This window comes from Phyllobates terribilis, unplaced genomic scaffold (assembly GCF_046119375.1).
Source record: "Phyllobates terribilis strain yellow unplaced genomic scaffold, ASM4611937v1 Scaffold_2__4_contigs__length_985480577, whole genome shotgun sequence".
NCBI classification, from domain to species: Eukaryota; Metazoa; Chordata; class Amphibia; order Anura; family Dendrobatidae; genus Phyllobates; species Phyllobates terribilis.
The window spans coordinates 804132843-804149737 of NW_027362762.1; positions in this window are offsets into that span (position 1 = coordinate 804132843).

Genomic DNA, 16895 nt, shown 5'->3' on the forward strand with positions numbered 1-16895 from the left:
CTGCTACAAAGCCCAAATTATTTTCCAGTCAAGATACAGATAAACATGATTAGTAATTTGAAAGCTTAAAACGGTTGGTAGGGTGATTTTAACCAATCATCAAGCTTTTACTCTCCCCAGGATGACACAGGGGTAGAAAAGTCGTTTCGGATCCATGATTTGTTCATCTTTATGAACGTGAGTCTGTCTACATTATCAGTGGAGAGCCGTGTGCGCTTATCTGTCAGCACACCACCAGCAGCGCTGAACACACGTTCAGACAGAACGCTGGCTGCGGGGCATGACAAGATCTCCAAGGCGTAAGTGGCTAGCTCCGGCCATTTATCCAGATTGGAAGCCCAAAAAGAGCAAGGGTCCAGTGACACAGTCGTGGCTTCAATGTTTACTTGGAGATACTCCTGTACCATCGTCTCTAGGCGTTGACTATGTGTCAGACTTCTTGTCTCCTGTGGCCTTGCAAAGGATGGGCTAAAAAAGTGGTGAAATGATTCCGCAAAATTGATGTTACCAGCAGATACTGTGGTTCTGTTACGGTTTGAGTGCTGAACACTTGACGGTCCCACGGTTGGCAAGTTGGAACTGTGAGATTCACTACGTGCACCACTGGTAGTTTGTGGAAAAGCACATGTAAGATTCTGCAACAGTCTCTGCTGATACTCCTGCATGCGTGCATCCCTTTCTATGGCAGGAATAATTTCTGCAAATTTACTTTTGTACCGGGGATCTAACAGTGTGGCAACCCAGTAGTCAGGATTATTTCTAATTCTCACAATTTGAGGGTCATGTTGCAGGTAGTGCAGCAAGAAGGCACTCATGTGTGTTGCGCATCCAGGAGCACCAAGTCCCTGTTGTGTTGGTGGCGAGGTAACAATCATGCTTCCTTCCTCTGTCCTCTCCCCCCAACCTCGCACAACAGAAATGTGATCAAGGTCTCCCTCATCTGATGAGTCTTCCATCAGTTCGTCCTCCACTTCTTCCTGGGCTCCTGCACCTTCCTCACTAGTTTGGCTGCTACCATGCGCCCTGGTTAAACCATCTCCCCCACCCTCACATGCCTGCCGCCTTGGTGCTGCCGACCGTCTGGACCTTGCAGATGTTAGCCCTTCCGCATACAACTCCTCCTCCTCTACTTCCTCCACCTCCTCTTGTGCCACCACCTGACTCTGAATTCTGTTTAACATGTGCTCCAGCATGTAAATCACCGGAATAGTCATGCTGATAATGGCATCGTCAGCACTAAACATCTTCTTCGCCATTTCAAAACTGTGCAGAAGGGTGCATAGGTCCCTGATCTGAGACCACTCCTCCAGCGTGATTTGCCCCACCTCTGAATCTCGTTGGCCCAGGCTATACGTCAGAACGTATTGCACCAGGGCTTGTCGGTGCTGCCACAGTCGCTGCAACATGTGCAGAGTTGAATTCCACCGGGTAGGCACATCGCATTTTAGCCGGTGAAGTGGCAGGCCCAACGACTTCTGTAGAGATGTAAGTCGCTGAGCTGCGGGATGCGAACGGCGGAAGTGAGCACACAGCGACCGTGCCCTCTGCAGAAGGCCATCTAGTCTGGTATAGTGGGCTAAAAATTGCTGGACAACCAGGTTCAACACGTGAGCCATACAAGGCACGTGTGTGACATTGCCCCGGCGAAGGGCCGCACCCAGGTTTGCAGCATTGTCGCACACGGCCTTCCCTGGTTTCAGGTCCAGTGGAGACAACCATTCATGAAATTGGTTCTCCAGAGCTGACCACAACTCCTCAGCTGTGTGACTCACATTTCCCAGACATTTCAATGTAAAAACCGCCTGATGACGTTGAGCCCTACTGCCAGCATAGTAAGGAGGTGTGCAGGATCCCTTCTGCGCAGTTAGAAAGCTTGTGGCATGACCAGACAGGCTTTGGGTGCAGGTGGAAGACCGAGAGGAGGTGGAGGAGGCAGAAGCAGTGGAGGAAAAATGACATAAAGAGGATTGACGCACAACTCGTGGGGACGGCAAGACTTGGACAGCAGCCCCTTGTCCTGCTGTCACCATAGTTACCCAGTGCCCAGTCAGCGACATGTAACGCCCTTGTCCATGCCTACTCGTCCAAGTGTCTGTGGTGAAATGCACCCTGTCACACACAGAGTTTCTCAAAGAAGCGGTGATGTTGTGTGCGACATGCTGGTGGAGCGCAGGCACACCTTTCTTTGAGAAGTAGTGCCGACTGGGCATCTGGTACTGGGGCACTGCGACGGACATAAGGTCTCGAAAATCCTCTGTGTCCACCAGGCGGAAAGGCAGCATTTCTGTAGCCAAGAGCTTGCAGATGGTGAAATTCAACCTCTTAGCTTTCTCATGGCTAGGAGGAAATGGTCTTTTACTTGTCCACATCTGAGGGACCGAGGGCTGGCTATTGTGCTTAGACGGGGTTGATAAGGGTGTCCCCGGCAAACTGCCGTTCTGTGAGGAAGATGCAGGCGGACATGTTAGGTTGCCTTGATCCAAAGGTGGTGCTATCGATGTCGGACAGCGCTCAAGACCAGCTGGTGTTACCACCTCCAAAGAAAATGATGACCTGCCAATCACGCTGGCTGTTGCGGGTAAAGAGGTGGCAGGTCTGCGCCCCAAAACAGGTGTGACTGCTGTCCCCCCAGTCACAGAGGATGAAGAGGCCGTGGATGCACAAGATATGGCAGACGGTGGTTGGCCCGGCCGGCTAGACCGCATTGTAGCACACTGAGCTTCCCACTGCAACTTATGCTTCATGTCCATGTGCCGGTTCATGCATGAAGTACTCAAACTATGTATTTTTTGGCCTCTACTTAGCTTTTGCTGACAAATGTTACAGATAACACGAGTTGGGTCATCTTTATCGATCTGAAAAAATGCCCAGGCTATGCAAGGCTTAGCACCCATGCGACCTGAAGAGCCACCACGACTTGTGGTGAGAGGCAGAGTTGTGTTTGAGGATGCAGTTGTTGACGTGCTTCCAGTACTACGTCTCTGTCCAGGAAGGCGCAACCTGACCTCGTCGTCACTAGCATCTTCCTCCACCTCCTCTGCTGACCTCATCTCTTAGCTGACTGTGGGTTGACAGTAAGTGGGATCTCCGACCTCATCATCATCACCCTGTGCGTTATCACACCCGTCGTCCTCAGAGCCAACCTGTTCCTGCCCTGACAAAAAACTAAAGTTGTCGCTCCAATCAGGTATTTGAGTCTTATCATCGTCTTCCTCATTGTCTCCACCAACAGGAGTTACAGTTTGGGAATGAGGGTCTACATTATGGTCAGAACCTTCTACGTCTGGTCCTGGATCCGACTCATAAAGATTCTGGGCATCAGTGCAGATCATTTCCTCGTCTGGATTCACAGAAGCGCTGGAGTCGACCTCTGATTCGCAGGCTATAGTATGAGTAAACAGCTCTGCAGACTCAACCATCTGTTCTACCTCATACTCAGACGGGCAGCTGGAGATTTGGGAGCTGTGAGGAAGCAAGTGCGATTTGGGTGACACCTTTGAGGACTGGAGTATTTGTGATGTTGAAGTTGATGTGGAGGAGAGCCCACTTAAAGGAGCACTTGATATCCGTTGAAGCACCTGCTGTTTTTGTGCCTCATCTGGGATTTGTAGCGATTGGCGTGGCCGTAAGAAAGGGATCTTATCACATTGTCCGCTAAAAGAAGTAGACATTTTAGTTTGGCTGGAAGATGGTCTTTCTTCTGCACCTACCCCACGGACACAACCTTTTTTCCCCTTCCCAACACGCCTATTCCCCTTTCCACCAGCAGCAGGCCTTTTTCCACTCATTTTGGTGGTTAACTAATTCACAACTCTGGAGTTGTTTGCACAAAAAAACAATGGATGGTAACCGAGCAGAGCTGAGTGGCCAAACTGTGGTATTAGGCCAAAACTATTGGCTGGGTTAGATGCAGAAAAAAATTATTTTTAATTTGCAACCTGATGGAGGTCAGTATAGATGGACTAATAGACCAAGTCCCACACACCGCTAGAAGCCCAAATATTTTTTCAGAGCTAGATGCAGAAAATTTTTTTATTCAATTTGCAACCTGATGGAGGTCAGTATAGATGGACTAATAGACCAAGTCCCACACACTGCTAGAAGCCCAAATATTTTTTCAGAGCTAGATGCAGAAAAAAATTATTTTTAATTTGCAACCTGATGGAGGTCAGTATAGATGGACTAATAGACCAAGTCCCACACACTGCTAGAAGCCCAAATATTTTTTCAGAGCTAGATGCAGAAAAAATTTATTTTTAATTTGCAACCTGATGGAGGTCAGTATAGATGGACTAATAGACCAAGTCCCACACACTGCTAGAAGCCCAAATATTTTTTCAGAGCTAGATGCAGAAAAAAATTATTTTTAATTTGCAACCTGATGGAGGTCAGTATAGATAGACTAATAGACCAAGTCCCACACACCGCTAGAAGCCCAAATATTTTTTCAGAGCTAGATGCAGAAAAAAATTATATTCAGTTTGCAACCTGATGGAGGTCAGTATAGAAGGACTAATAGAACAAGTCCCACACACTGCTAGAAGCCCAAATATTTTTTCAGAGCTAAATGAAGAAAAAAATTATTTTTAATTTGCAACCTGATGGAGGTCAGTATAGATGGACTAATAGACCAAGTCCCACACACTGCTAGAAGCCCAAATATTTTTTCAGAGCTAGATGCAGAAAAAAATTATTTTTAATTTGCAACCTGATGGAGGTCAGTATAGATGGACTAATAGACCAAGTCCCACACACCGCTAGAAGCCCAAATATTTTTTCAGAGCTAGATGCAGAAAATTTTTTTATTCAATTTGCAACCTGATGGAGGTCAGTATAGATGGACTAATAGAACAAGTCCCACACGCTGCTAGAAGCCCAAATATTTTTTCAGAGATAAATGAAGAAAAAAATTATTTTTAATTTGCAACCTGATGGAGGTCAGTATAGATGGACTAATAGACCAAGTCCCACACACTGCTAGAAGCCCAAATATTTTTTTAGAGCTAGATGCAGAAAAAAATTATTTTTAATTTGCAACCTGATGGAGGTCAGTATAGATGGACTAATAGACCAAGTCCCACACACCGCTAGAAGCCCAAATATTTTTTCAGAGCTAGATGCAGAAAAAAATTATATTCAGTTTGCAACCTGATGGAGGTCAGTATAGATGGACTAATAGAATGATGCTATGCCCAAAAGATTTTACTTCACTAGGTGCAGTAAAAAAATTCTTATTCTATACACAGGTGGTATATCTTGCAACACAGATAGGCTACTCCACTGACTAACACACTCTGCAATAGGCCAAAAAGGATTAGCTTTGCTAGATTCAGCCAAATGCTGTGAAAAAAACTTGCACAGCACTGGCACAGACCTGCCTGGCAAAAACTGATAGGAACTGATGTAACCTAGTCCTGAAAAGGACTCCAATTACAATTAGTCTTTACTCCCACAATCTATCTATTTAAGAGCACAGACCTGCCTGATAAAAGTCGTAGGAAATGCTGTAACCTAGTCCTTAAAAGGACTGCAATCACAACTATTCCCTACTCCCAAGCTATCTGTATATTTGTGCGAAAATTGGCTTGAAATTAACAAGGTATAGCGCACACAGCAACAGCGGTGCCGTCTAACACGCAGCTGCAGCAGTGAGAAAATGGTGGCGACGGGGAAAATGGCTTGGTCTTATAGGGCAAGGACATGTGACATACACTGCCAATCACACATGCCCTTGCTTGTGTGAAAAAAAGCACTTCGCTCCGTGTGTGCGCTGCTGATAGGCTGACAGATTGCACCTCCCCACTGCAAATGCGGGAAAGAGAAAAAAAAATGGAGATCTTCATTGTTCCTGCAGAGATCCATCCCCTGCCCCTCCCCCCGCCCCGCTGTACACTCAAACTGCGTATTAACATTAATTTTCATCATTACTGAGAAAAAATCCAGTTATGATTTTGGTGCACGAACAGTTATCGAACATAACCTCGAACAGCCGAATTTTTCTCAAATTGTTCGTGTTCGCCGACCGGCTCGAACACCGCCCAAAACAGCTCGAATTTGAGATTGGCGAACAGTTCGAGTAGAACAACGCTCATCTCTACTTAACATCTCTGTCTAGTGCACTCCCCATTAAGAAATGAGCTCCATTATTGACAATTATATCCAGTGTACATCTTGCCACATGTATGCAATCCTTGAACAGCCGGTCGTGGGTGCATACTGCTGTGCGAGATGTGAGCATGTTGTGCATTTGGAAGCCCAGATACTGGATCTAAATGAGCATCTGGCAACACTGAGATCCATTGACAATATGGAAAGGAGACTGCTGCTCACTGGGGTAGATGTGGGGGAGGGTGGTAGTAGGGAGCTGCAGGACAGTGAGGCAGCTAGCTAGGTGACAGTTAGAAGGAGGGTAGAGGGAAGAGTGCCAGGGAGGCTAGTCCTGATCTGGCACACCCCAATAAGTTTGCAAAGTTGGCAGATGAGGACGGTGTCAGTACAAGGGTTACACCGCTTCAGCAAGGCATATCCTCTGAAAGCCGGAGGATTGTCAGCTCCAGTAAGGGGTGAAATAGGACAGCAGGGCAGGCCAGGCAGGTTCTGGTAGTGGGGGACTCAATTATTAGGGGAACAGATAGGGCAATCTGTCACAAAGACAGGGATCGTCGAACAGTGTGCTGCCTACCTGGCGCTCGAGTCCGGCACATCGCTGATGGGGTTGACAGATTACTGGGAGGGGCTGGTGAGGACCCAGCGGTCATAGTGCACATTGGCACAAATGACAAAGATAGAGGTAGGTGAAAGGTCTTTAAATATGATTTCAGGGAATTAGACTGCAAGCTTAAAGCAAGGACCTCCAAGGTGGTATTCTCTGAAATACTGCCGGTACCACATGCCATGCCAGAGAGGCAACAGGAGATTAGGGAGATAAATAAGTGGCTCAGGAATTGGTGTAGGAAGTAGGGGTTTGGGTTCCTGGAGAACTGGGCTGACTTCTCAGTTGGCTACAGGATCTACGCTAGTGACTGGCTGCACCACAGTGGGGAGGGTGCAGCTGTGCTGGGGGAGAAAATGGCTAGCAGGTTGGAGGAGTGTTTAAACTAGGGATTGGGAGGGAGGGTATTCACTTTGTAGGTGGGGAAGATAGTGCAGATAGTGACCTGGGCACAAATAAAGAAATTGGGGTGGGGTTAGAACAGTCAATAAAGTAAGAAGGAATAGAGGTACAGAGAGATACATAAAATGCATGTACACTAATGCCAGAAGCCTCACCAACAAAATGGAGGAATTAGAATTAATTTTGCTGGAAAATAATTATGACATGGTGGGGATATCTGAGACATGGCTGGACGAGAGCCATGACTGGGCAGTTAATTTACAGGGCTACAGTCTGTTCAGAAATGACAGTACAAACAAGCGAGGGGGGAGTGTGTATTTATATGTAAAATCATCCTTAAAACCCATATTGCGTGAGAATGTATGTGAATCTAATGAAAATGTAGAGTCCCTGTGGGTGGAGATAAGGGGAGGGGGAAAAAATAATAAATTACTGATAGGGGTTTGTTATAAGTCTCCAAAAATAATGGAAGCAGCGGAGAATATTCTCATAAAGCAAATAGATGAAGCAGCGACTCAAGGAGAAGTCATTATTATGGGGGACTTTAACTACCCTGAAATACATTGGAGAAAAGAAACCTGTAGTTCAAGCAAAGGTAATAGGTTTTTGACAACTATGAGAGACAATTAACTTTCACAACTGCTTTAGGACCCAGCAAGAAGGGGGGCACTGCTAGACCTAATATTAACAAACAGGTTAGACCGCATATCAAATATACGAGTTGGGGGTCACTTGGGTAATAGTGATCACAAAATAATAAGTTTTCATGAATCCTTTAATAAGATGTGTAGTAGAGGCGATTGAGAGATCATCTTAGTGCAATAAACTGGGACGATATCCTAAGACATAAAACTACACAAAGCAAATGGGAGACATTTATTAGCATCCTGAATAGGACCTGTGCACAATATATACCGTATGGGGATAAACATGCTAGAAATAGGAGGAAACCACTATGGCTAAAGAGAGCGGCAAGGGGTGCAATAAGTAACAAAAAGAAAGCATTTAGATAACTAAAGCAAGTAGGTAGTGATAAGGCATTAAATAAATACAAAAAAATTAAATAAATTCTGTAAAAACCAAATCAAGGCAGCAAAGATTGAGACAGAGAGACTCATTGCCAGAGAAACTAAAAATAATCCCAAAATATTCTTTAACTACATAAATAGTAAAAAACTAAAAAATGATAGTGTTGGCCCCCTTAAAAATAGTCTGGGTGAAATGGTGGATGAGGATGAGGAAAAAGCCAATATGCTAAATGATTTTTTTTCAACAGTATTTACACAAGAAAATCGCATGAGAGAAAACATGATCAGTGATAAGAAAAATTCTCCATTAAATGTCACTTGCTTAACCCAGCAGGAAGTACGGCAGTGTCTAAAAATCACTAAAAATCACTAAAGTTGACAAATCCCCGGGTCCGGATGGGATACACCCGCGAGTACTGCAGGAATTAAGTAATGTCATAGATAGACCATTATTTTTAATCTTTAAAGATTCCATAATAACAGGGTCTGTACCACAGGACTGGCGTATAGCAAATGTGGTGTCAATATTCAAAAAGGGGACAACAACCGAACTTGGAAATTATAGGCCAGTAAGCTTAACCTCTACTGTGGGTAAAATCCTGGAGGGTTTCCTAAGAAATGCTATACTAGAGTATCTGAAGAAGAATAACCTCATAGTCATAACCCAATATCAACATGGGTTTACGAGGGACCGGTCCTGTCAAACTAATCTGATCAGCTTTTATGAGGAGGTAAGTTCCGAACTGGACCAAGGAAATGCAGTGGATGTTGTGTATATGGACTTTTCAAAAGCTTTTGATACAGTTCCACACAAAAGGTTGATACATAAAATGAGAACAATGGGGATAGGGGAAAATATATGTATGTGGGTTAAGAACTGGCTCAATTGTAGGTAATAATGGGAGGTTATTAATGGAACACACTCAGACTGGGTCACAGTTAACAGTGGGGTACCACAGGGGTCAGTATTGGGCCCGCTTCTTTTTAACATATTTATTAATGACCATGTAGGGGGCATACAGCATAGTATTTCAATATTTGCAGATGACACTAAACTCTGCAGGGTAATCAATACAGATGAGGACACTTTTATATTACAGGAGGATCTATGTAAACTAGAAGCTTGGGCTGATAAATGGCAAATGAGCTTTAATGGGGATAAATGTAAGGTAATGCACTTGGGCAGAGGAAATAAAATGTATAATTATATGCTTAATTATAAAACACTGGGCAAAACTTTCACTGAAAAAGACCTGGGTGTATTGGTGGATGACAAGCTTACGTTTGGTGGCCAGTGTCAGGCAGCTGCTGCAAAGGCAAATAAAATAATGGGATGCATTAAAAGAGGCATAGATGCTCATGAGGAGAACATAATTTTACCTCTATACAAGTCACTAGTGCGACCACACTTAGAATACTGTGTACAGTTCTGGTCTCCGGTGTATAAGAAAGACATAGCTGAACTAGAGCGGGTGCAGAAAAGAGCGATCAAGGTTATTAGAGGACTGGGGGGTCTGCAATACCAAGACAGGTTATTAGACTTGGGGTTATTTAGTTTGGAAAAACGAAGGCTTAGGGGTGATCTTATTACTATGTACAAGTATATGAGGGGACAGTACAAAGACCTTTCTACTGATTTTTTTACTCTGAGGCCTGAGACGGGGACAAGGGGGCATCTTCAATGTCTGGAGGAAAGAAGGTTTAATCATGATCACAGACACGGATTCTTTACTGTAAGAGCAGTGAAAATATGGAACTCTCTGCCGCATGATGTTGTAATGAGCGATTCACTACTAAAATTTAAGAAGGGCATGGATGCCTTTCTTGAAAAGTATAATATTACAGGTTATATATACTAGATTCCTTGATAGGGCATTGATCCAGGGAACTGGTCTGGTTGCCGTATGGAGTCAGGAAGGAATTTTTTTCCCCAATGTAAAGCTTAGTGCTTGCCACATGTTTTTTTTGCCTTCCTCTGGATCAAAATGTTAGGCTATGGGTTGAACTAGATGGATTTAGTCTTCCTTCAACCTTAAAAAACTATGTTACTACGTTACTATCATAAAGGAGTTAGCTCGTTGTCTAGGAGACCGACCACTGCTGCTGTCTACCTTGTGAACATTGTGTTGAAGCTTGCAAGGTGTCACGGGTTTACCGTGACAGAGAGGAGCCAGAAGACCGCATCGTCTGATTCCTCCCACTCCTGCAGTCAATAGAAAGAAGCCTTTTGCCTTCATATTAATCGGTGCAGGGGTTAATCTGCTTAGTTGTGATCTTCTGGAAGCTTACCGTGATTTAGGCTCTCAGCATATTTGTCCCGTGCATCTCCCCTACTGTGATAACGCTGCACACCAACACATCAGACTTTCGCCTACCGTGGAAACCTTGAAAAGGAAGCTGAAGACCCACTTCTTGTGACAAGCATACAATCTACGGTAAGCTTCGCTCCAGCATAGCGCTACACAACTAGCTTTACCCTGACCTACTGCACCCTCACATATCCCTTGTAGATTGTATGTGCACCCTCACGGGCAGTGTCCTCTCTCCTCTTGTACCAGTCGGTGACCCCTTTTGACATGTAAAGCGCCACGGAATAAATGTGGCTGTAATAGTAATAATAATTATAGTACTTGTACTCTGGGTCAATTGATGGGACTTTCCAGGTGTCTATCCCTAATTTGATGTATTTTGACAGCTTTTGGGCCCGTTTGAAGGTGTTGTGTATATGTTTTTTTTTTGCCCCTCATTGAATCTTATGGTATTCTGTAACGTTCGGCAAATGTTAGACAAATAAATTGGCGAAAATTGCAAAGTCGGCAATCGTAATCCAAATTGAATATTGAAACATTTGCTCATCTCTAGTTGAGACGTTTAGCCGATTGAAAATATGACAGGTTCTTAGGTTCTTATGGTCAGTGATAACAGTAATAGGATGGACAGCCCCCTCCAACCAAAGTCGCCATTCTTCGAAAGTCAATTTAATCGCCAAAAGCTCCATATCACCCAAGTCATAATTTCTCTCAGCCGAAGATAGTTTCTTAGAAAAGAACGCGCATGGATGCCATTTACCAAGAGATGGACTCTGAGACAACACAGCCCCAACCTCCACCTCCGATGCATCAACTTCCACAATAAAGGATTGGGAAACATCGGGTTGACTGAGTATAGGTGCCGTGGCAAAACAGCTCTTTAGGGAGGAAAAAACCTGCAGGGCGGCATACGACCATTTGGAAAAATCAGACCCCTTCCTTGTCATGTCAGTGAGGGGTTTCGCAATTACTGAATAATTTTGAATGAATTTCCGGTAAAAATTAATAAAGCCCAGAAAATGTTGTAGAGCCTTCAGGTTCTCGGGATGGTCCCAATCAAGGACAGCACGGATATTCTCTGGATCAATCCGAAAACCCGAAGATGACAACAGGTATCCCAAAAACTGCACCTCCTGGATGTCGAAAACACACTTTTCTAGTTTGGCATATATTTTGTTATCACTTAATATCTGAAGTACCTGTCTAACATGCTCCTGATGTGTCTCAAAATCAGGTGAGTAAGCCAAAATATCATCCAGATAGACCACCACAAACCTGCCCACCAAATGATGGAAAATATCATCAATGAAATGCTGGAACACCACAGGTGCATTGGTCAGATCAAAAGGCATAACCAGACTCTCGAAATGCCCTTCAGGGGTATTGAATGCTGTTTTCCATTCATCCCCCTCTCTGATTCTAACCAGATTGTAGGCTCCCCTTAAATCCTGCTTGTGGAACACCTTTGCTCCTACAACCTGGCTGAACAAATCTGGAATCAGAGTAAGAGGGTATGAATCCCAGATGGTAATTTGTTTTAATTTTTGGAAATCTAAACAGGGACATAGACCGCCATCTTTTTTCTTCACGAAGAAGAACCCTGCCTCCAAGGGCGAAGATGAGGGTTTGATATGTCCCATCTCCAGACTTTCCGCAATGAAATCCTTCATGGCTTGTCACTCAGGGCCAGAAAGATTATACAGTCTGGACTTTGGTAGTTTTGCTCTGGGGGTCAGGTTAATAGGACAGTCATATGCACGATGAGGAGGCAAATCCTGGCATCCCGTCTCAGAAAAAATGTCCTAACAACCAGACAAAAATGCAGTCAAGGTCTCTTTAGAGACTGTAGAAAGGTAAATATTTAAACAGTTGTCATGGCAGTAATCTCCCCACTCAATGATCTCCCTGGATTGCAAATCTACCAACGGATTATGTTTCACTAACCATAGTAGACCAAAAACAATTGGGTTGGGAAGACCGTCCAGGACATAGCAAGGAATTATCTCACAATGGACCGCCCCCACCATCATTTTTTTACCATGTGCAATCTGAGTCAGAGATCTCTGTGCAAGTGGTGCTGAGTCAATGGCAAAGATGGGAATGGGCTTAGCAAAAGTACAGCAAGCAAGACCATGAGTTCTCACAAACTCAGCATCAACCATGCTGACTCCAGCTCCACTGTCAACGAACACAGAAATTTTCTCGGTTTTGCTCTCTTGCACCACCTGTCCTGTCAGGATAAACCAGTAACTGCAAGTTGACGATAAATGCACCCCTTGCTTATCCAACTCCAGACTACTAAGGGTTAATAGAGTTTCATTTTGCTTAGGAATTGAAGGACAGGCCCCAATAAATTGTCCCTTTTTTCCGCAAAAAAACACACTTTTTGCGGATCTCCGGGGAAATGAACAATGCAGAGGCACCCCCTAACTGCATGGGCTCTTACACCTCCCCCCATACTGGTTCACTGCCAGACCGTTCCCCCGGCAAAGGAGCTTTACCCCAAAAAGAAGGCTCCAGAGAACATGGTCTCACCCACCTATCCTAAAGGTGTCTATCAACACGTATAGCCAACGACATGGTAGCCTCCAAGGACTCTGGGGTTTCATACATGGCCAAAGCATCTTTCAACTTTTCAGTAAGGCCCTGACAAAAATGGCTTCTAAGAGCTGGGTCATTCCATTTTGTATCAGTTGCCCATCTGCGGAATTCGGAGCTGTACGTCTCCACTGACTGATTACCCTGATGAAGGCGACGCAACCTGGACTTAGCCAAGGAGATTCAGTCAGAGTCATCATAAATGAGGGCTAGAGCCCTGAAAAACACCTCCAGAGACTGGGGACAAACAGAACCCTTTAGCGAAGAGAAAGTCCAGGATTGAGAATCTCCTTGCAGCAGTGAGATCGCAATTCTCACTCATTGCTCCTCATCTCTGGAGGAGCAAGGACGACATTTAAAATACAGTTTGAAAGCTTCCTTGAACACAAAAAACTTGTCCCAACCTCCTGAAAACCTGTCCGGGAGGGCAACATTGGGTTCAAACTGGACCGGCCTACCTGCAGAGACCCCAACATTAGAGACCTACAGCCGCTGTTGCTGCTGTTGAACCTCATAGTGGAGGTCAGTCACCTCCAGAGACAGCCTGTGCAGCTGCTATAACAGCTCAGCAATGGGATCCATGAACCAAGAAAAAACAACCACACCCGGAAAAAATAAAACACACACACACAAAAAAAAACGCGTCAGTTTTTTTTTTTTACATATGCACCGGCCAGTGATAATGTCATGCACAGTGTGGGAAAGACTAAGTGCAACACGAAGGGAAGAGAGGAAGGAAGCCCAGACACTAGGGAAAGGGGGAGTGGAGACCCCTAGGCAGATCTAATAACACCCTGCCTACCCTACCGTTCCTATATTGGTTTCACACCAATCACTGAGCAGGAAACCTAAGCCCTGTATATCCCTAGAGCTATGCCCTAGATAGGGAGCGGGGGTGAGCACTTGTCAGTCCCCACTAAAAATTAAAGACAAGGGAGACAAGCAAAGATGGAAAACTGAGTTTGAGCAGACACCAGAAAGATAACACCAAACGTCCTCCAAGGGCACCAGAAAGGAAGCTAGCTTACTGCTATACCTCCAAGCCTTCACAAGGGAACAATTAGAATATCACCGGTGACTCCCTGAAGCAGACTAAGAGTTTATAAACACCCAGACCAGGGTGTGTGTCAATAAGAGCAGGAGGGAGATTGCCACTTGGTCCAAAAGTTAGAAGGATTAAGAAGGCATCTGCAATGCCAAACGCAGTGACCTTCTGCAGCCAGATGCAGAGCGACTGTCTGTTACATCTGACATACCTGTGACACACCCATTCTATGATTCAGTTGGAGTTGTTATATAACGGTCCTTATTCAGATGGCTCCTTTTTTTAACCTCAAATGGTCCCGGTGTCAACCCTATAGGTTCTTATTCAATATGCTGACCATGGTCAATCCCAGAGTCTCAGTTACGACAAGGGCAGTCCACAACTGACTCTCACATCTTCAGTGGCCCTGAACTGTCCCTATGTGCCTCCCAACATGTTTCATCACTTAAGTTTCATCAGGAGAGAAGGCAATCATCTGCTCATCAAAAGTACAGGGCTACAACACCCTCCTGGGAATGTGCATAGAAGATCGCAGGCATGCACCACACCAGAATGCTGGCCACCATTTGCTAAGTGTTCAAGATTGAGTAAAGGATAGAGCTAGGTAAGCCAAATAGCACAAAAGGCACTAAGCACGGTAATGATGTCTATACAATAAAGGGAGCATAGGGGCCAGTAGTGTTGAGCCACCCCCGTAGTGTTCGGGTTCGGTTCGGTTCATCGAACACCGGGATGTTCGAGGAACTGTTCGTCGAACACCGTCGAACACCGTTAAAACCAATGGCAGGCAAAAAAAAACACATAGAAACACATAGAAAACACCTTCAAAGGTGTCCAAAAGCTGACAAACTGCTCAGAAGACACTCTCTTTAAAAAAACTGGCCGGCAATTCAGCAGCGGCATAGACCGGTACCCGACAATTTAGACAAGAAGGAATAGAGTATCACACATAGATTAGATAGATAGAAACATGTCAGTCACATATATAAGAAGTACAGTGACAGTGTTGGTTACTGTATTTGTCATTTAGTGTTAAAGGATTTATTAAAAAAAATATTAGTGTTTTCATGCACCGTCTCTTTAAAAAAGCCGGCCGGCAATTCAGCATCGGTACTCGACAATTTATAACAAAAAGAATAGAGCATCACACATAGATTAGATAGAAAGAAACATGTCAGTCACATTTATAAGAAGTACAGTGATAGTGTTGATTACTGTACTTGTCATTTAGTGTTAAAATAAAGGATTTATTAAAAAAAAAAATTGACGTGGGGTTCCCCGTAATTTTAGTCTCTAGCGGAGGTTAAGCAGACGGCTGGGGCAGATGTTTGAAGCCTGGGAAGGGGGTAATACCCACGGAGCTTCCCAGGCTACTAATATCAGCCCCCAGCTGAATACCTAGCCTTTACTAGCTATTAAAATGGGGGACCCCCAAAAAAATGACGTCGGGTCCCCCCTATTTTAATAGCTAGCAAAGGCTAGGCAGACAGCTGGGGGCTGATATTAATAGCCCAGGAATGGTGCCATGAATATTGGCCCCCTCCCAGGCTAGAAACACCAGCCGTCAGCCGCCCCAGAAATGGCGCATCCATAGGAAGCGCCAATTCTGGCACTTAGCCTCGCTCTTCCCACTGCCCTGTAGTGGTGGCAGTGGGGTAATAGGGCTGGGGTTGATGTCAGCTTATAATGCCAGCTGACATCAAGCCCAGGTTAGTAATGGAGAGGCGTCTATAAGACATCCCCATTACTTACCCCATAGTCAAAGTTACAAAAAAACACAAACACCCAGAATAAAGTCCTTTAATTGAAATAAAGACACAATTCTTTATTGTTCTAAATTAAACCATACTTACCATCACGCCCATTCCAGCTGAAGCCAACGATCTCCTGCAATAAAAGTAAATTAATAAAGCAACATCATACTTACCTTTCCATGGTTCCCAGTACAGCTTTAGCTCTGCTACATTCACATGACAGGCTGGACCGCAGCAGAACGCTGCCATCCAGCTTGCCATGCGGCAGACACTGAGAAGCGCAGGCATGCTTGCACTCCTCAGTGTCTGGCTGTGACGGCATCCAGATGAGCCGAGTTCATGTCCAATGAACTCAGCTCATCTCATGCACGTCACTGACAGCGTGGGAAAATTCTGCAGGAGAATTTTCCCATTCTGTCAGTGACGTGCATGAGGTGAGCTCATGTCCAATGAACTCAGCTCACGTCATGCACGTCACTGACAGCGTGGGTTGGTGGTTGGGGGATGTAGAAAATGATATGTGAGGAAGCCATATTGGCTATACCCTGTCATGTAGCTTCTTATGAATGGGGCAATAGTCAATTAGGGTTTTCAAACTTTTCACATTGGACGTTTTTGTCCAGCGCTGATGTAAGTGAAGGCACAACATATGTCTTTTTCACTGACACCTTACTTCTGCAGTTTCTATTGTTAGAATGTGGACTCTTATACTTAGGAGGAGAAAAACCAGTGCCGCTGAGTTCTCCGTAGGTAAAGCTTGAGTCGTACTTTGCAATATTCTTGATAAAATTGCAGACATGGGAAAAAGGAAGAAAGAAGAATTTATTTTCTTTTTAATATTGTGAGGAAAGTGTGATCTTCCTTCTTGAATATTATTGGTCAGCTTAGAAATTATTGGGTATACCCCTCAAGCAATGTCTAGGTAGCTGAGGCCAGGTACGCGAGTACCAGCCTTGTCAAGCTGAAGCTTTAAGAACAGATCATTGAGATTTTGCAATTTTAACTGTCCTAAGTGGATATTTTAGGGAAATCTTGTTGTCACTTAAA